The sequence below is a fragment of the Euprymna scolopes genome, chromosome 7, assembly GCF_053919585.1.
Source record: "Euprymna scolopes isolate OS-2025 chromosome 7, ASM5391958v1, whole genome shotgun sequence".
Lineage (NCBI taxonomy): Eukaryota > Metazoa > Mollusca > Cephalopoda > Sepiida > Sepiolidae > Euprymna > Euprymna scolopes.
Window position 1 is genome coordinate 89,994,864 of NC_136488.1, and position 19,952 is coordinate 90,014,815.

The window sequence follows — 19,952 nt, forward strand, 5'->3', positions numbered from 1 at the left end:
AAAATCGGAATTAATTAAAATTTTATATTGAAACCTATTTCACAACTGTGCTACACCGACGGCCACTACTATACATTCGGTTCAATATAATAATCAATAGAGAATTGACTCTATAACAATAAATAAGAAATCTCCATAAATTAAAATATATTTAAGAGCATTTTAGTGGAACGATAAAACTGTTGTGTTGTTTCCTTTGGGCGACAAATTTATTTTAAAATTTATTGCAGAAAATCAATTCAGGTAATTTGATTACGTAATAGAGCTGACATTTATTCAATGTAGCCGCCTTCAACCACAATCACCGCCTCGATACGGGCCCGGAACTGAAAGCATGCATTTTCTACAAGCGTCGGCGGGAGCTCGGCCAATACTCGGCAGATGACGGCGATCAGGCATAGTTTGGTGCTGTGGGAGGTCATGATTGTGATGTTTTAAACGTGTGACCAAACAAAGCAGTGGAACGGGTTCAGGTCGGGGGAGGAGGGGGCCAGCAGCCACATGATTGCACCAGGAATCACCACGCTCTTTAACACATCCAAGTAAACTTTGGTGTTGACTTTCAAACTCACTACGAGGATGTGAAGTGCATAATATGACCCTCATTTGAAACCACACCAAAGACCATAACCGTGGTCGGAAACTTCATTGATCTATGTCCTCAAGCGTTGAACCGTCCAGATTTTCATTTTGAGGGCGCTGACAATGGTCCTGTTGTCATAACTTAGATCGGTAGAGAGCATGAGTTGTACAGCGGCGCATCTACGATCTCGCTAGTTAAACATTGTTTCACTTTCAGACATGGTAGAAGGATCCTATCGCACTTGGCATTTGCCCACCATTGGTTACTATTAGATGGTCGGCAACAAAATGAGAACCGATTTTTCATTAAACGGAAATGGAATCATGTCGTCTTTTCTAGGGTGATAATTTTATCGTTCCATCCTGTATATATATATATGTGTGTCTCTTTTATCTTGGTCTAGATGATATTATGCAAGTTTCTTTCTATTAAAGTGTTATATTTTTATGTCTCCCCACATCTATCTATCTACTTCAATCCTCGCCCGTCTCGACCATGGTAACAGCATCGCACAGCCAACTCCAAAATGGTTAACACTCCCGCGTCAAACAGGGTTTACGATGTCGATGACCACATAGCAGACATTCTGAAACACAATGCCCGTCTGTGAATTTTACGAGTAGGATTTTCTAAAGACATTAACAAATAAAAATAATAATAAAAAAAAAACATTCAAAGCAAAAATAGCAAGAACGGAAACCAGCTAAAAATATAAAAAGAATTCGCATATACAGGCTAAATTATAAAAAAGCAAACAAACAAAAAAGCAACTCAAGTCCTCCAGGTTCCCCCCCCCACCGCTTTTCCCCATTCGCCCTCTTTCCCGGTTTTCTAGAGCAGAGAGCAAAACATAAAAGAAAATTCAATCTGAAAATAGAAGAAGGAAAGCAACTCGTTAAGATTAACGAGAATGAAGTGAAAAACAACACCGATTCGGGATGAAAAGAAAAAAAAAAAAAAAAAAAAAGAAACGAAAAAGTAAATAAAAACAGAATAAGAAAAAAAAAAAATCAAACTTTGTTTTATATACTACCGAACGTGGACATACGTGAAGACGTTTTAAGCCGCCCTGGACATTTCAATTTGCATGGTCGCCATTATCATCTGTCCAATTAAATTGGTTTTATAATAGTATAGCTGTTGGTTATGTTAAATAAAACTATTTATCTTTGACTTCCGCTTTCTTCTTAGCAACGGTCTTGCTTAGTCTTGCCGGTGTATCCCGAGAGAACGTCTCTTCCAATTAATACTTACGTAATTCCAGTTTAATTTTAAAACTCTACATAGATGAAATAAAGCATTTCTTACTTTTAGATGCTTCTTTTTCGGAATCGTATTATTTTTTATAAAATACTAGACCACCCGTGACCCGTTGGGTCAGTATATGATTTGGCTAGCTATGACATAATGAGTATATCAATGATAGCAAAAATATGCGCGCTTGCGCGTACATCAATGATCACTACTTTTAACATAAGGAATTACATTATCTGATATCCAGAAAACTACTTATTTGAGAAAAAATGTACATGCGATATTCTTCTTCAGCACGCACGAAAATTTGTAAAAGTCGTCATTTTAAAGAAAAACGTTAAGGTGGAAACCAAGTGAATATTTACCAAAACTTCTATTTTTATATTTGCTTTAAAAAAGCTACATTTTATACAGTGTTGATCGTCTGAACCTTAACATTTTTTGGACGTCACTTTCGCCGAATGGCTTTATAAACAAAGAAGTGCGACTATTAACGAAAACATTTACTACAAGTCAACGGCTATAATTTTTGCCGGCACTTTTGGATATGTCGTCACTGATCTGAAAGAGATAACTATTTTCCTAAGACATTAACGTACCATCACCTCTGTCAAAAGATTTTGCGAGACATACAAACACACACACATTTTGCCTTTTATATATATAGAAGAGATTTTAAAAATCAAAATATATTTTTCAGTTTTTACTTTAGAATGCACTTATTTCAGAAAAGTTTTATATAATTAAAAAGATTATATAAACGTTTACATAAACTAATCTTCACTTTTGAATGCGTTCTAATATTTTATAGAGAATTTTGTCTCTCATCGAACTGTTCAGTTTACATGAATTGTTTTCTTTTTTTACTTATGAGTTACCACTTATCAAGGCCCGAAGAACACTCGAGGATAGGAGTTTATGAATATAAGGTGGTACTGTTTTAATCGTTAACGGTGTAAATTGGATAGAATTTGATTTATGGGGACAGCTTAACAAGAACTTGTTTATGTAGTGTTTGAAGACTACCATGTTGTATTCAACCGGGAAACAAACCAGTGGAGCAGTGTTCCACATGCGAGCAATTCTAGAAAAATGCTTTGTTCATGGAATTTCCGTTTAGATTTAGGCACATATAGAGAGTGGGGAAAATTAAAGATAGTGGTTGTAGATAATCGAGTGATTTTTTTATGAAAATTTGGGAAGGAGGACCGTAGATTGGAGTTCCGTCGAGCACTTGCCATACAAATAATCATAGAGCAGAGACGGGCTCGCAACATCTCTTCTGTGAGAAAGAGGCTGCAGGAAAGAGAAAACGGCATCACCTTCGAAGCCGGTTTTAGACTATCTAAGGCAGGATAAGGCGCGCCGAGCAGCCCCTAGCCAGATGTGGCAAGAATACGTCATTTTAGTTCGTAGTCTTTCACATTCTGTTTTATAAAATTATTATAATAAAAAGTTATTTTAAAACTTTTACGTTGGTTTTCTGTTTACATGAAAAATATTTTTAAAAAATGTTTCATTAAAAATATATTTTATTACAAGACATCTATAATATAAATACCACATGTGTTTAAAAGTATGTATGCATGCATGTATGTATGTATGTATGTATGTATGTATGTATGCATGTCTGCCTAAAACATTTGACAGAGGCGACGGAATTTCGCGAGACCACTATAATTTTTAAACTTGACGTCTCGACGACAAATCAAATATTAAAAAATTGGCCAAACACATTAATTCTTTCACCCTCAACTGGACAGTTTTCTACAAGAAGCGGTGGACTTTTGTTTCGGGTCATCGTATCGCTTGGATTGACCTTTCCTAATTTTGACGTTTCGAACTTCCGATCGCATCATAGGGGTAAGACGTCAGATTTTCTTTCACTTTCTTTTCCGCCTGCGCGTCACGGATTCGAGCCTTCCAGCCTACTATAACTTTTTTTTTTTTGCTCAACATACACCTCCAAACACCCGGGCAACGCCGGACACCCAGGTTAGTTTAAAAAGAAAACATTTAAATGCAAACACTATTATTATGTAAACTTTTAAAATATGTTTTCAAATTAATAAATACTTTTTCATGTAGAGTTAAAAAAAAAAATTAAATATCGAAAATATTAATCAGATGGGAATTTTCCTCGGTATACACCGGCAAGATTTTGCAAGATGTCCCCTAAACAGAAAACGGAAGTAAAACAGAAAGAGTTTTATCGAACATAACATGAGCCTTTTCTCTCGAACAAAAGATCCTAAATAATGCCTACCTCTAATACTAAACTTTCTTCTATACAAACACGTAAGCGGTATCATTACACTATATATTAGGTACAATATATTCAATAGCGAATTGGCTCTGTAATAAATACGAAATCTGTATAAATTAAAATATACTTAAGCCTATTTTATGATTGCGACAGATCGGGACCCCGCCCTAATAGTAAAGAATAAAATGGATTGGAAAAATATGTAAAATCGTTTTCTGCGGTCGTATTAAATTTCGATAGTCACCATTATTGTCTACCCGTTTTTTTTGTTTTTTAAATAAGATTATTAGCTATATGTTCTGCAACTGTAGTACATGAATACCGCTTATACCAGCTTAAGTGGCAAAAAGAAACCAGATTACTTAACGTTTTCTACAATTAGTGTAACAGAGCGCGAAATAACGTCACGGCAAAGAAAAATGCTATAAAAGGAGAAAGAGTACGTTAGGGAAGACGATCACGTTAGAAAGCACGTTGGAGGCGTGGGTAAGATCACAGCCATAACGAGATGTGATAGAAGAATGAGGAAATTTATGTGGTTGTTACGATGGAGAAAGTTCATTTGAAATTCATTCGTATTCTTTGTCTTCTTTGTGACTGAGGCTACAACGTGTTGGGTAACATTACATTAGTGTCCTTATTCATCAAGCACTAAAGGATAAGATACGATGAAACGTTAAAATACATGAAAACGTTTTAAGCAGACGTTTACTTTAAAATTCCAAAATCAACCATAATTTATCTTCCTATTTAACTTTGGTTTTAATTACTGATATTTTTCTTTGAGTGTCCCGGGGGCCACTCGAGGAAATAATTAAAAACATCCTCAGTTGGCCGATGATCCCCTCCACAAGATAACCTATACACAATGGATGGGATCAATAGAATATTACTAAGAGAAATTAATTTTAATGATGAACCGTTTCACTTAAGTTAATAAATTTACCGAATCTCCTCTACTAGCGATTACCATGCGATACTCTTATCCTCGAGTGGTGACTCCTATATAATAAAAATGAAGGAAAGATGAACAAGCATTTGTTTACGTTAGACTTGAAAACGACCATAATATAATCAGTTTTGAAGAAGACTAAGTATGGATGTTACTTGAAAAAACAATTTGTTCAGGGGAGTTTGTCGTAGAAATGTCACAAATAGCCTTACCGCAAAGAGCCAAAGGCTGTGTTCTATCTTTCACTCATTTATATTTGCTCTCTATCGCCCCCACAACAGCGGAGTTACTATCTTTAAGAGTATATCTGAGAAAATAGACCACATCCTGTCTGCACATCCCTCGGCTAACATTCACATTTGCGGTGACTTCAATGTCCATAACGTGGAATGGTTGACCCACTAAAATAAGACATGATAAGGGGAGGTTCTGTCATGATTTTGCCATTGCCTATGACCTCACTCAGATTCTTCGCGAGCCCACCCGTGTGCCCGATACTACCGGTCAGTATGCAAGCCTTCTAGACCTTTTTCTCTCAACTTCCCCTGAGCTATGTTCATGTTCCGGTCTATCTCCTCTAGGATCCTCCGATCACTCTATTGTATCAGGTAAGATAAAAATGAAATGTAATGTCCCCAGACGTACCTCTTCACCGTACTGTATACCGATATTCTATGGTTGACTGGGATAGTTTCCGTACATTTATTGATCTACTTCTGCGTTTCATGTTTAAAAAGGTCGTGTCCTTTATAGTATCAAACATGACCGAATGGTTAATTGTAGGCATAGACCGATTCATACCATCCAAAATATTTCAACAAAAACCTTACAGCCAGCCATGGTTCTCCCCAGAATGTGCTGCTGCCATCGCGCACAGAGATCACTTTTTCCATAGTTACCAACGTAAGAGATGCACTGAGACTAAAGCTGCTTTTAGGAACGCTAGCAACCACTGTAAAAAGAGTAATAAAAATGCAAGAGAGTTATAATGCTCAGTCCGTTAAATCCAAAGTAGCTTATCAGCGGCTTAGTTCCCACCAGTTTTGGCAAATAACAAATAGGATCCTAAACAGAAGCGTGCGTTTTATCCCAACCATTATCAATGGACCCGAGGTAATCTCGTCAGCATCAGACAAGGTCAAACTATTTGCCAAGAACTTTGCAGCTAATTCTACTCTATGCGACGAAGGCCATCAACTCCCCGTATTTCCTCCTAGAACACACAACACGCTAGGTAACATGCAGATATTTCTGCGTGAGGTCGTCAAGCTAATCAAGAACCTTGATTTCAGTAAAGCAACTGATCCTGGCGCCATCCCAATTATAGTGTTAAAAAAGCTTCAACGTATTTCAATTGTAGTGTTAAAAAAATTACAACCAGAACTTGCCCCCATACTTACCAAACTGTTTAAGCGTTGCCTTAAGGAGAAGTGCTTTCCAACACACTGGAAAACCTCATCAGTATGCCCCGTATTTAAGAATTCAGGTGATAAGTCATCTTCCTCTAAATACAGACCAATAAGTCTCCTGTGTGTCATGAGTAAGCTGCTGAAATCCATATTAAATAGAGAAGTAGTCAACAACCTCAGCAGAAATAATCTTAGTGACATGCAATATGGTTTCCGTTCTGCTAGATCTACAGCAGATGTGCTAACGGATTATCGGTTCGTGAGAAACGCAAGGGATAATGGTTAATGAGACAAAATGATTGACATCAGGAAGCTGGAAAATCTTTCGGTATACTAACAGTTTTATTGGTTATCCTGGATAAGTTTTTAGATTAAATTTGATTATAATCAGAATGGAAGTAGTCCTGCAATAATGTATTTCAAATATGTGTACGCCTTACAAATGGGCTTTATCCTTAGAAAGTATGCCTGACGTTATACACATAAAGCGTAAAAAGAAAATACATGTTCTTCTTGTGGTAATAAGACGTGTTCTTGCTGTAAATGCCTTACCTGTAAGAACCAAAGATTGGAACTCAGTCGACGACTTTTCATGAGAATATCGATAGAGTATAGAGCAACTAGCTACGCTGCTCCATTCAGAATAAAAACTTTCACTTTGACCTATGAACTTTAATGCTGGCCACTTTCGAATTTCAAATTAAATCAACAGCATTTATCATACACGTAAAGATAAAGAACACTGTATATTTATTTGTATGTACTTCTATTCTGCCCCGAAAAAGTTATCGCATAAAACCACGGCTCCGAGAGAGGAGACCAGTGAACATGACAGCGTTACGCCATTACCAGATAAACATGTAGATAAAGGGTGCCTAAATTTTCCGGTATTCAACCACGTGGTTATAAAAATATTTTTCGTTGCCTTAGAAGACGACGGTGGTAATTTTATAAAGGTAGTCCAAACGTGCATGTTTTTTTCTTCTAAAGGGGAAAACACAATTCTCGATTTGGATATATATATATATATATATATATATATATATATATATATATAATTGCAATTATTATAATTACACATTAGGATAATTTGAATTAAAAAAAAAATATAACGGTAAGTGGACTTGTTTTTGAACTATTATTTCTATTGAAGAAAGTCGAATATTGCATTTTATTTATGTTTTCAAACTGCAAAACAAACAATTTTTATGGCAATATTTTTCAGTCCGTTCTTTTTATAAGAAATGAAACTTATCATTGAGTATTTGCAAATATTTTTTAAGTTAGAAGCATTTTTCACGACAGTTGTTTTTTGTTTTGCTTTTGTTATTGTTTTTTTCCTTAACAAAAACGATCGACGAATTCTATATTTTAGCACCGGGAGTAATTTATTTATTTGAAATATATTTAAAACTTAAAGTTTGTTTGTTTGCTTGTTTTATAACATGTTATTTGTAAATAATTTACATGACTAAAATGGGAAATAAAAAAGAAAATTCTCTATTCTCACCCGAGATATACTAACACAAATTCATCTGGAAATTTATTAACTAATCAGTTTTAATTAAAGGTTTGATATGAACTAAAAATAAAGAGTACATTAAATTTGAGGCGAAAAAAAGCCAAAAGCATTATTTGAATATGTACGAAAAAAATAAATGTAACAAAAAATAAAAATATTTAGTGTGGGAAATATAATAAAAATAAATTAAAATAAAATGAAAATAAAATAAAAACAAGCAGGAAATAAAAGTATGAATCAAATTTAATTGAAGATTTAAAAACTTTAAAAAATAAAATAAATGCACACTCGATTACAACAAAGTGTATGAGATATATACGAAGAAAGTGAAAGAAAACCTCACGAAGCAGCCATTAACTTAACACTCATGTACGCAGAGTCCACGTACCCCGTTAAGTGCCAAAAAAAAAACTGTAGATGATACCGACTGGCACCACACCAACTAGTAGTTTTGAAGGGTCAGGAAGGATGGAAAGTCCGAGGTAGGAGAGTACTAACCAGATCTCCACTGGAAATGTGCAGTTCAAATCTGGTACCTTGGGGAGGCATTTTGTCACCCAAACCCCAGGAAACACCAATGGCCGATGCCAACGACAATTCAATGGTAAACTGCTGTTGCAATAACGTGCAATCATCTACACGAGTGGTCAAGAGGCGGAGAACATTGAAAATCTGGGGAGACTTGTTGCCACTCGGTCTCCAGCGAATACCACAGGTTACTGCCAGTGAGCGATCATTGATGATGGCCTGTGAGACAACTCCTAGTGAGTGAAATAATGATAAAGTTCCCTTCCAAATTCCCTAACACCCTGATTTAATATCGTAGACGTTTACTATATTTTCTTAGTTTTTAACCAATGTTCACATTATGGTATGATTGTTTTTTAGTAGTTATGTGAACTCCATTTCCGTATGCATGTATTCTGCACTGATATGAAGATGAAGACTATAGCGGAGTATAGGATTTCTATCCATGTAACTGATGAAAATATGCTACACATTTTGATGGAAAACATAGGGGAAAAATGGACATAGAAGAACAAAAAACCAAAACTTTAAATATAATTTCTGCATTTAAAGTAATAGTTATTTAAATATTTCAACATATAATCTTGTGGAGAAAATCCAACTCCCCAATAACGGGCACTCTGGATAGGAACAAAAATAAAAATTGTCTCAGTCATGAAAGATTTATCCTCCACCGGCCGAGGACGAAAAGGGTGTATTTTAGCATCAGAACAGATACTACACTGTGATCTTGTCCCGAAGGCCAAGAATTGTTTGTGTTTTATGTTTCTTTAATTGTTTGATCCCTTAGTTCATAATTCAGTTTTATCAGTATTAGATTGTATATTGCTTTAAAATTACGTAATTTTAAATAGATAATATTTATATTTTTTATTGAATAAAGTTCAGTTTCATTATTAATCGAATTGTTTTCTTTTTTTTCTTTTTTTTTTAAACATGTTTTAATGCTCGTTTTAAAAATGCCCTCCTATAGTATCGACAGTGACAGTTTGATGAGTCTTAGCTACATTGCCTGCATGTATTTTTCAGTTAACAGGCTTTCTATATCTCGTTGACCGTGGTAGAACAGGTGCTTTTTTTTAAAGTGTGGACGAAACTATTTCAAATAGTAAAAGTAATCGAGAACGGAGAATAACAAACTACTTGAACAGAAAGCTGTATTACAATGTGCTGACAACATAGAATTGATGTAAATCACGAGATAAACCTATCAGACAAGCTTGAACAAAGAAAGCACAGAATAGATCAGACAATTCTGAAGGACGTTTGCCATAATAGTATTTATTACAAAGATTGAGTCAAGCAACATCACGTCTGTAAGAGAGAAGGCACAGAGAAATATACAAGTGTGAGGCCAATCAAATTTCAGATACTTTTCTGCACATTATTAAGAACTCCCAAATGAGGCAGAGATTCACCAACCCAAACATGAAAACAATACTCGCCGAACCGCATGCACCGTTAGTACTTACGTTTACACACGAGACCCACACGTTGTATGCAGTCTACATCACATGGTCTGATAATATATTTGTAGCGATAGAGAATAACCTCAGATGTGAGAATGTTTTTAAGAGAATAAAATAAGCTACTTAACTAGAAACAGAAAGAGTAATGAATCTATTCTATGAACTCTAGGAAAGATTGTACGAGAAAATACCTTATTTGAAACAACATATGTGAAGATTCTACGACAACACCGATCTGCATAATTTACTTTTAATAATTACTTTATCCTTGAAATAATAATTATCTAAAATTGCTCCTACTTTTTCCGTAAAAACTAATTACATTATTACCTGAATATTCCTAAAAAAAAAAAAAAAAAAACAATAAAAAAACGAATATGTCTCTTCTATATTTATTTATTAAACGTTGTAGTTATTAAATTCTTTAAAATATATATATCTTTTTACCGATATCATTTTTAAGTTTGTGAAAGGTGATAGCATACCATGAACATGAAATAGCCCCCTTTTTAAACAAGGAGTAATCACTTATCAAGGCACGGATGCCATTCGGGGATAAGGGTTTTTGAGTATACAATAGTCATTGGGACAAAGTGTAGTAATTATTAATGGCGGGAATTGGAAATAATTTTTATTATTTAAAAGGACGGCTCAACAAAAACTTATTTACATTAAACTTGAAGACGGCCATGTTGTAGTCAGCTGGAAAGCAGGCCAGCGGAACAGAGTTGCAACTGTGGACAGTTTTATGGAATCTGTATTTAGATTTAGGCACAGATAGAGAGTCGGGGAAAATTGTTAATAGTGATTGTAGATAGTCGAGTGTTATTGTGAAAGTTTAGAAAAAAATACTCATTATTGGATCTAAGTCCAGCACTTGCCATGAAAATAAGGATAGAGAAAATGCAGGTTGGCATCGTGTCTTCTGTGAGAAAGAGGTTGCCTGCACATAAAAATGGCATCGAACCTGGTTTTGAACATTGTCAAGGCTATATAAGGCTCTCCGAGCAGCTCCTGCCTAGATGTGGCAACTGTACTCCATCCTAAAACGTATTTGGCTCTTATACAGATAGAAGATCGCATCGGCAGTAAGATACCTACTAAGACGGTAGAATAATCCAATCATTTTTCCGGCGATCTTATGTATGTTCTCGATTTCCGAGCAGGATTGTAGATCAGTTCCAGACAGCTTGTAAAATCATGGTGCTTCCCCAAGACAGAACAATTACGATGAAAAGAGAGAAGTTTGATTTTAGACGCATAAAAATTAATCAGTCATATTTCCCCTACTGCACCACGGGCAGAAAATCAGAAGGGAGAACATCAGAAATCTTGGTCATTGCCGGCCTTTTAAATATTGCCATACATGGTAGTGTATTTTGCATAAATGTCTACGAATAATCGTAGAATTTGATTTGGGAGATCATTGATAAAGATCAGGAAAGAAGTTGGACCCAGGATGGAACCCTGAGAGACGCCAGCATTGATTCTATAGGCATCTAGTTTCCGCCCATCGACGACTATTCTTATAAACCTATTAAAGAGCAAGGATTTACTAATAGATAGGACATTTCTAGTTGTTCCGTACCTGAAAATATTTGGAAATAGACTTTTATACCATACTCTATCAAAAGCTTTTGATATGTCAAGAGCAATTGCTCTGGAAACGAAGTCTCTGTGGAGAGATTCACTAATCCTGTGTGATGTTATAGCTAGTACATCAGCTGTAGATCTAGCAGAATGGAAGACATTACATGTCATTGAGTATGGTATTTTTGCTGAGATGGTTGACTGTTTCTCTGTTTATCACAGATTTCAGCAACTTACTCATGATGCACAGGAAACTGATTCATCTGTACTAAGAGGCAGATAACCAATCTCCAGAATCGGGGTAAACATAAAATTTTTCAAAGTGTTGGAAAGCATTTCTCCTTAAGGCAACGTTAAAATAGCTTTGTAAGGAAGCTAGTTCTGCTTTAAGCTTTTTGAGAGCTATGATTCGAATGACGTCATACCCAGTAGATTTACTGGAATAAATGTTTTTGATAAGCTTAGCAACAACATACAAAGATAATTGATGCTGCATATGTTTTCAGTCACAGTATGAAATACGGGGAGTGGGTAGGCGACCCTGATCACAAAGGGCAGAATTTGCTACAAATTTCTTAGCAAAGAGTTTGGCTTTGGCAGATGCTGACGAAATAACCTCTTGCTCATTTATGATAATCGGACACACCTCTGTTTATTACTCTGTTATTCGCCAAAACTTGTGGGGACCAAACCACTGCGCAGCTACATTAAACTTGACCGACTGAGCATGCGCCTCTCTCGCCTTCTTTAAGCGATTGGACTAGTATTTTCTGTGGGCAGTTGCAGCGGTACATTCTGGAATGAACCACGACTGGTTATTAGGTTTTTGGTAGTATTTCCTGAAATGTATGAAGCCATCTATACCGACAGTTAATGAGTGTCCGGGTTGATACTATATAGCACACGTTCTTTTTAAAAATAGAACGCATATATATATATATATATATATATATATATATATATATATATATATATATATATATATATTATATTTGGAAGCCATCCCAGTCAGAAATTGAGAATCGATGTACTGAACGATGGAGAGGTTCATCTGAGGACTTATTACATTTTGTTTTTACCTTAACTGAGACAATTAATATGAAGATCCTAATGGAGGCAGACAGGAGCATGAGCACAGTTCTGCGCAAGTTGTAAGAAAACGGTCTAGGAGACTTGAATACTGTTCGTCAGTGTCGGGCACACGAGTTGGTTCGTTAACGATCTGTGTTAGGTCATAAGTAGGGCTGTGACAACAGAATATTATTTTTATTCTTTTGACTCTTGGGTATATATCCAACCCAGGTAGACACACTTAATCAACCGAGAACCACATATGTCTATATAAAAACATATAGGATATTAACGGATATATACCCAAGAGTCAAAACAATGAAAAGAATATGCTGTATTCGCATCCCTAGTCAAAAGCAGTAAAGCTATCATGACAGAACCTTTCCGCAACATCCGTTTTGTTTGAGTGGGGTACTCATAAAACATCGTGAATATTAGCCGAAGGATGGGCAGAGAGGATGCCAATTTTCTCAGAGATTCTATCAATGATAGTAACTGTTTTCGGGGCGATAGAGAGCCCTGTGCTGTAAGTGCGTGCACAAATAGGACAATTTTTGATCTTCTTTGAAGATGTACCTGCCATATGGAAATTCATCTCTAATGTAGCTACATGTTCAATGTCCATGGGAGACAGATTTTGATGTCCAATCGGAATATGCCTTAATCGCAAACTCATCTAGAACAACAGTGGGTCCAATGCCAGATTCACACAGAAGCAATAGATGAGGTTTGGTTTCCTGTAATTGGATTTCAACGATTGGAAAATTGAAACGTAAACCTCTGATGTAAGAGGAGGGTCTACGTTGGAGGTTAGTGTTCTGGGGTTTATCTTGTTTTATTCCTTGAAACTTTTTTATGTTGGAATATGAGAACGTGTGGAAGAGGTCTGCAGAGTTGTTAGAGCAAGGCAGAGATGGAAACAGCGAGAGAAAAAGAAACGGGAAATATTTCTTGCAGATCATGAAGAGGAAAATTTGTAAACTTAACCTACTAATATGGCACCGAGAGACTCCACCAGTAAATACTGCATCATCTAGAATCCAGTCACGAAATGGCAATATAGCAGCACCAGTACTTTGCACCTGCGGATATGACGGTCTCGTTGGTGCTTAATCTCAGATTCGAGGTCCTGACAATCAGGCGGACACCGTCAGTCCAGGTAAAACGTCTACCTCAAAGACTCTTATTAGTGACATAGATACAAGGATAGAGATAGAAAGAGAAAAATAAGAACATCTCAAGCGGATGCCCTGGAATAAGACTGCTTGCCTAGTAAAAAGTAAAAAAGCTTTTATTTTATTTTCTCGCTGTCTTAAACATCACACATTCTAAATAAAGTCTGAGGAACAAAATAGAAGCGTGTGTTACGGGACTGCCAAGAACGCGTCTATAATGCGTTTTATATTTTCCAAAAAATACTTAGTATATGCAATAAAAAATTATACCTAGATTGAAAATGACAAATTGTCCACCCTTCACTCACGAAGAGCCTTAGCATATAGACTATCGAGATCAGTAAAAACTCCACAACTGTATTCTTTATCTGATCTATATTGCAATACTTATAATACAGTACTTAGTTCAATGTTTTTTTAGAGTCTATTATAAAGAAAAGAGAGAGGATGAGTAATGGAATTCCATATATAAATATATATATATATATATGTATATATATATATATATATTCAGAATGTGAGAGACTATATAAATATTTCCACAGCCAAACAACGTCGAAGCTCACAAGAGCCATGACAGCAAACAAACCGGAATTCCAAGAGTCGTCATTTGGGCTCATCAATTAGACATACCCGAACTCGGAATTCGAAACCCGAGCCCATTGCATGCAAGGCGAGCGCTCTACCACCTGAGTAAATCAGCCACGCATACAAGAAAGTCTATCAACTAACACAGATCAAACAAACCGCGTCGAAATTCGATTATGGAACGGACCTACCTCGTCTAGAACAAGGGATGTGGTCATCCAACCAAACTAGAACCCAAGGTGATGTATCACAAGTATGAATTTTATACTCGCCAGGAATATATTATTATTATTATTAGCAGTAGTAGTATATTTATTTTTTATTAATGTTTAAGGTAATGACTAAAACATATAGTTAGTCAGAGTTTGTCTTTTTTTCTTTTTTTTTCTCAATGAAACATTTAGAGCATATGAAGCACAAAGAAACATGAATAAATGGTTAGTTAATTAAGAAAAAGTAAAAATATAGATAAATACGTAAACTTTCCTCTTTTTATTTCTTTTCTCGTACTGAAAACATTTGGATCAAGTTAAGATGTGCATTCAAAAATATTGCTGCTTGTTTCCACCTCGTCACAAGATGTACGCTCATAAAAAAAATAACAAATTGCTAACCCTTCACGCATGAAAAGGCTAAGTATATTATTAGACTGTCGAGACCCTTGAAAGTTCCACAATTGTATTCTTTATCTGATCGATATTGCAATTGTGTTTATGGGAGTCTAGCTATAAAAAAACAACAAAAAACAACTTTTGTATGTGTTTGAACAGATTTCCATCCTATGAACGACCGGCACCGACGCAGACATCACATTATCATACCAACTTTGTTTAAACTGAAACATATACTAAATGTAAGTTTAGAATATACTGTTTATGTAGAAGTTTGTGGCATTAAGACAATTGTGTCGGTTCTTAGTGCGAACGCTAATCCTAGAATACTATTGTATCATCTCTAGACAAAACATATTGCATTTTGAAATTTTTATTTGAACAAAAATATTTAAAAAAATACAAACTTAAAAATTAGGCATAAGGCTAATAAAAAGTACGGGATAATGTATGCCGTTGCTCATCCTTATTTACTTATATTAATACTTAAGATTGTATATCCTACTCGTAACAAAAACTGTCTCAGTCACCATAATACCACATTTACTCCAGTGTACGTCCCACGTTAATTAAACCCAAATTTGAAATTATTTTATTGAATCAAAAATATCTACAGAGATTTCATTTAATTTGGTAGGAGGTGGGGGAATAAACAAAATAAAAAATTGGTTAGCAAGGCCCTCCTCACTCTTTCTAAATAACAGATCGCCCACTGTGTTCCGGTTTGTGGAAAACAAGCTAGTCAATCTCTGAGTGGAAGTGGGATCGAAGTGTGAGAGAAACGAAAGGTGAAAGTTGGAGAATAAGTTAGTGGAGTCCTTCCAAGATGAGTGCAAATGACCAGGCCAGAGACGAAAAGAAATAGATTGAGGTGGGGGGACCATCTTAGAGGCTCTCTTTTACCGTGGAGGGAGAAACTCTTTCACTCGACTAACAAGCTAGAAACTTAACTTACCGAAAAAGCCCTGGGATCCGACAGGACCTGGAATAGCACGCGCCATGCTTAGTCCAGGAACACATACTCGATTGACTGTTCTTACACATAAGCTTGTCACTTTTATCCACCGTCTTTCAAACTCTACGGAATGTAATCTTTTTCTATAATATATGATATTTGACTGATACTACACTCTGATCATAACTCGAAGCTCAAAAAGTTGTTTTGATTTACAGCATATCAAGTATCTTCAGACAACCTGATTAGTAGCTCTAGGTTATGAATATGAAAAATCCACAGAAATATTATTTTCTGATCTAGGCCAGCTTAAAACTTGAAACCTATGAGATGATGTTTATTTAACCCGATCTTTAATAATAAATATACATATATTATAATATAGACATAATATATATCATAATAACGTGCTAAAATATCCCCTTAATCATTAGATCATGAACTGCACAATCACTAAAGTTGTATATTATTTTTGCCACGGAGAACCAATTCGTGTTAACTAAAATAAAAGACCAAACAAATAAACAAGAAATGTTATTCACTCAAAACGTACATTATGTGATTATTACACAGAGAAAGTGGACTATCTTGTATCAGATTGCACGGAATTAGAATCCGCTGAATATAAAAAAATCTACATGATATCGTTTGCCAACATCTGCAGTGGGAAATCAGCCATTTTTATGCGAGCTAAGCTGCCTCCAATTGTTATAATAAACATGGCGCAGAGGAAGTTATGCGTAGGATCTGTAACAATTTTATGGGACATCATTCTCAGACAGACACTGGACAATCAAAGGTAATCGCCCAGACCAAATAATAACAAATCATAAAAACACAATACACTTTCTTATATGCGTGGCAGTCCCGGTAACATTACCGCTGTAATACGCGCTTTATATCATAGTGGTGGAGAACTTTGCGATCCCCACGAACTTACCATATTCTTTTATCTCCGATAGACGCAGCTGCTGGACTTTCTAATTACCATATAAGAAGTTGCTCAGTGGAAAGTGACGTCTTTCTGGCAGCAGTCGTAAGAACGTGGTTCTTTTCTTATCGTTTGTCTTTGTGGCTCAAAATAAAACAAAAAAACCCCAGATAATTGTAATTATTTAATCTATGGTTTTCATTACCTCTTACAGCAATTTACACTAGGTACACCCAGTCAACGCAACTCTAGGTTGGTGGTAGCCTCAGAAAATATTCACGTCTCACTCCCGAGAGACAGGAACCCTTTGACTGCTCTGCCACCAACTTGCTCACATAAATCAACTTCTTGAACATATAACCCTAATCTTTAACTTTAATTTTAATGGAAAATGCCGCCCGTTTCCTTAAACATATCGCCATGGCGAGATAGTGATATATCATATTCGTAACTAATTGGATTCTTCCGAACACTATGTAAGAGAATAGGACGTAGTCTCGCCTTGGTAGTCTTAGTGCAAATGTCAGAAACACTATTCTTCTTACGTTTGGTATTCGTTCTCAATCAGTTCGACGCGTATGGGGTATTGTGACATGCTAGCCTTAGTATTGTCGTGCTAGGGCATGGCTCTGTGAAATTCCAAGAAGTATATCATCTCATGACTTGCTTTTTATCTTCGAGATTAGTTTACTGCTTGCTGTCTGAGGTGGCCTGACTGCGTGTACCGCTAGTACCTACGCTTACACGCGTGACCCACACGTTGTGTGCAGTCTATGTCGCAAGGAGCACAGAATAAGTTATAACTCGACTCCCTTTTTTTAGTAATAACGATATTAGTTTGCTCATTCTCTCGTCACGTGTGACTTCTCGTTGCGGCTGTGGCGTTACCCACATTATAACGTGCTCGCCTTCTTTAATGTGCTGTTTCTCTTTTTTTTTAGTCTTTCTTTTTCCTTACCGTGACGTCATTTGGCCCACAACCAGATATTTGCATACTTTCCCAAGCCTTTCTATTCCCTCTTTTGGAAGGAGTTAGTTTCTTGTTAACTTCCTGAGACGAACGACTAGAAGATGCCTACTGGACTAACCCGGCAATTGTAATAGTTTAGAGCGTTCCTTGTTTAGGGATACTGGCTTGATCCTCCTCCACCTTTCGGCCTTGTGCCACATCCTCGTGCAGTTTTGGTAAACACGTTCTATAATATAATATTCGGTATAACATAGTATAACATAATTTACTGTATTACAGCATAACAAAATATTTTGTATAACAGAATAATCTTACAATAGAACATAACATTCAGTATTGCAGTATAACATTACAGTATAAAATAATAGTCTGTATTACTCTTGGTAATATAATATAATGCTGGCAATTCCGTAAGTCTACTGTGAAACAGAGAATTGAAGACTTTAATATTGAAATATTCGTGGATGCTTATTCTTAAACAAGCAAATATTTCGTTAATGTTGCTCGATCTTTGAATGGCCCGCCACTATTGTCTACGTTGACAGCATTTGCTAGCTTAATGACGTGATAGACGCTGCTTCTTTAACCAGTTGCTGATGTGCCTCGGAAACTATTCCAAGACTTCGTACCAAACCTACCTGGAAGGTGCAGACCCTTGGAAACTAGACGTTTTATGTCTAACTTCATTCTAGTTCATTTGTTTTCATTAATCTTTTACATCATTGTCTTTTTCATTTTTTTCATTTATTTTTTATATTCAGTTTTTCCTTCATTTATCATGCATTTTCCATTCATTTTTACTTTCATTATTATTAAAAAAAAACATTCCTTTAGCATTTATATATGTTTATTTACGTTTTCATTATTTTTTTTCATTGATTATTTTAGTCTGTTTTCTTTTGTTACATGAAAAGGATGTCCCTTTTTCATGTAAGTAAAAAATAGGGAATTACTTAAATGAAAATGATATCAGAATAAGCGGGGATTAAACCCTGTAGATAAGTTTTAAAGAACAATAGGTTTAAATGGAACGTCTAGTTAAATTGTTGATTCTGTTAAAATATTTAATAAATACAAATTTGGCTGGAAACTATTCACATTCTTAGAAAGAATGCATATTAAAAATATCGGACAGAATTAGACAAGTAGGTTAAATTCCCTTGTAAAACAACAAAGAGAATAGGAAATTTCCTGGTCGTCAGAAATTATTTGAGAACGTACAAATCGCGCATGTTTGAAACACGTGAGTTGTAGTTACGTTGATCAGACATACGTGTGATTTCTCAATATAGGAAAGAGTTCGAAGTTAGTTAAAAAGAGAATCAGATTAGTCAGACCAGAGAAGCAGAGGAGATCAGACCGATTCTCCGTTAGAGTCAAGGCACCCTCTGGGAAGCGGAAGGCTTAGAAGTAACCATGTAAACAACTTTGAATCCCTGAAACACCGAATCCTGTCCGACCGGTCGAAGAAGAATAAAATATCATCATGTGGTTTTATAACTGCGTCTTCGAGTTATGTTTTTGAACGAAAAAGGTAATGTGTTTATATAAATGTACAACTGTCGACGTAAATGTCAAACGCACTATCGGTCTATCGATCAAGATATTCATAAATCTCTCATTCAATTACAGGCTTGGTGCTCCTGTAGTAATCTGTACCCTACCTGTCTGTCTCGTTATATATAAGATCTGTCTCTATATCTCAACAATATGAACACTCACAATGAATATATATATATAATATCTAGCATCTCACAACACTCAACAACATGAACACTCCTTCCTATCACTCTAAGACTCTTACTAACATGAAGAACATCAAATATAATACATACTCTAAAATATAACCACTATGCAACACTTTCATATTTTCATAATTCTTTAATTAATTCTTTAATTAATCCATCTTTTCCCAATTAAACTCAGTAGCATTGGAGAGCTTTCTCATCGCATATTCTATACATTTCAATCTCCCTTCAATCAGAATTTGTCAGCAATCCTAGCTGTATAATATTCGGTATCATGCAAGTTTAATGTAAAGAAATACTTGCCGAGCAATCTGCTTTTTATTTATTACG